Genomic DNA, 2627 nt, shown 5'->3' on the forward strand with positions numbered 1-2627 from the left:
AAGCTCCTTTCTTTCTTTGACTTTAGAGGCCAGTCAACGAGGTGATTTCCAACTTAAATCCATCATTTAGAGAACATTTTCAGTTAGCTGTTCAGGACTGAACTATACAATTTAAGGCATGTTCAACAAAGAAATAAAGCAAAACCCACTATGAGAGAAAAATCGGAACACAAACTTTTACATTATTTACACAGCTCAGCGTTTATACTGATGAGCGTTGATGCTTGTGTGTGTCTGTGTGTTTGGATATTGGTGTAGCCCTGCTGTGTGTGCAGACATGGTTCAAGAGGAGAGCCAATGTATACTCGCTGTAGGTGTATTTATTGTAGGTGTGCATGTAGTGTGTCTGCAACTCCTTTGGACTCTGGGATCTATGTGACATGTAGTTACGTGTGTGTTTTGTCATGTTTCAAGGTCTTTTTTTTTGTACAATTCTTTCAGTTCATCCAGTTCCACAGCTGCAGGAATTCCTGGTGACTTAGATGTAATCCAGCCACGTCTGCCGTATCCCAACCCAGCTCTCAGTCTCTGACATTTGGGCAGGAGGGCAGGTCTTCTGTCCCGCTGGCGAGAGGACCTCCATGCAGCCACCTGAGAGTTTCAGGCTGAGGTGGGTGATGACATCTGGGCAATACGTGCCTCTTATCTTCTTCCTTGCCGGAAAGCGCCTTATCAAATCCAAAACCTAACACTTCCAACACAGATGGGATCCATGGTCGATAAACCTGTAACGTCATCTGGTAACTGTCCAACTGATAATGCCAACAGCCTGCCCAGTCCGAGGTCAAGACAGAAAAGTTTCTTAGGGTTTAAGTTCAAAAAGGACATGTTTAGGGTTAACTGGTTCATGGGTTGGCTGTAGATTGGATCCTCCTTGCAGAGGGCAGCAAATAAAGCACAGCCAGACTCCTGTGAGAAGATAGACAGAAGAGAGACCATCACCACCCCACTGTCAGAAACAAAGCGCCACAAGGTTTACCAGGAGTAAATGGATCAAATGAAGTCATTAGCACACAGTGTGCCAAAAAGAAATTAAGCAAAAGTATCTTACCAATGCCAAGAACTCTTCCTCTTGCAGTCACTCTACAGCTCTCAAGGCAGCCGTCGGATCGGGAGATGAAGTGGAGGCGTCCTTGCCAACAGCTCTTTGAACCAATGTCTGCCTCTTTTACTGTCACATTGATCAAACACGCTTGGTGGGGTTCTTCGAAGCGACTGCAAAATCCATGTTGATAGTAACTATCAGTCAGTCTTGGAGCCACAAGTCCGACACCTCAGTCCATGTGGGCTTCCCTTCCACCCCTGCTTGTTTCAGGGTTACTGGCAAACTCACAGCGAGTCTATCTCAAACATTATTCAAAAAGATTGATTTTTTTTTTCTGAAGAACATTCATTCCATATAATCAATGTCTCATGAATTTTCCTTCATCCATTTGCAAATTTTCTTTCTATTCTGAAAGGTAATACAAAAATATGGTTATATACAGGAGGTGGGAGAAGACGGGCTTCTCGAGTCTCTTATTTCAGTTTGGGAATATCTTTTCGGTGACTTTGTCAAAGTCATAGCAATCCTCCTGTTGTAATTGTGCTCCCATCCCCACAATGGTACCTCACAGCTTGAATGAACAAAAGTGCATAGGTGAGTTGGTGAGGGCAGGGTGTGAGTGCACATGAGGGTTGAGGTGAAGACAAGTGCACTAATCAGGTGTACTCATATCGCCCTCTCAGTTCCCTCTAGGGTTATGCAGCCCTGCACTCCATTCTCCACAAAGAGCCCCTCCTTGATTTTCACGCCTCCGCTCCACGGTCGATCGAGTCTCAGGATCCACGACCACACACAACGGTCCAGTTAGAGGATCTTGTCCATGTTGTTGTGACGCCTGCAACTCTTCCTCAAACCAACACCACTCAATGTCCATATGGCAGAAGCGCACTTGCAAACCCCACCCGTCTTATGTGGGAGCAAAACAAACAAACAAAAAATTTAAACAAAAACAAACAAACAAAAAAAAACTGCACCCACAGATATCAATGTGGTTTGTAAACAACCAAAGCTCCAGTATGGAATAGAAAGAGTCCTTTCTTTAATTCTTAGTCACTATTTGTACGACCAGAATTGTAGAGGCAGTGTGTTCAACTGTATCCATCCCAAGTTTTTTTTTTCTTCTCCACTGTGTAAAAAAAAAAAAAAAAAAAAAGTCCTCGCTAAACTCTTTGAAGCTTTTTTGTATTTTGTTTCCATTTTTGAAATCTTCTGAGGAAAAAAAATAATATCTTGTATCAGCACGGGTTTCTTGTCATTTTTTTGGAATACATTCAATATTTTCTTAAGAAAGAAATAATAGACACACTTCACATGGCGATAATGAAACAAAAATGAAAAACAAATTAAGGGAAAAAAAAAAAATTAAAACACACAACAAAAATAGCAGCCCCAAGTGCTCATTATCTTAGTCCAAATACTTTTTAAACTTTGTATATAATGTATATATTCATATATATTTTTCATTAAAAAAAGAAAACTCGTCATTATCAAATTGCAACAACGAATAAGTAACACAATATGCTAACATTTCATGCACCGTTCTGTGCACTCGCACATTAAGATGCTGTATTTTTTTTTTTTT

Source organism: Chaetodon trifascialis, chromosome 23 (assembly GCF_039877785.1).
Source record: "Chaetodon trifascialis isolate fChaTrf1 chromosome 23, fChaTrf1.hap1, whole genome shotgun sequence".
Taxonomy (NCBI): domain Eukaryota; kingdom Metazoa; phylum Chordata; class Actinopteri; order Chaetodontiformes; family Chaetodontidae; genus Chaetodon; species Chaetodon trifascialis.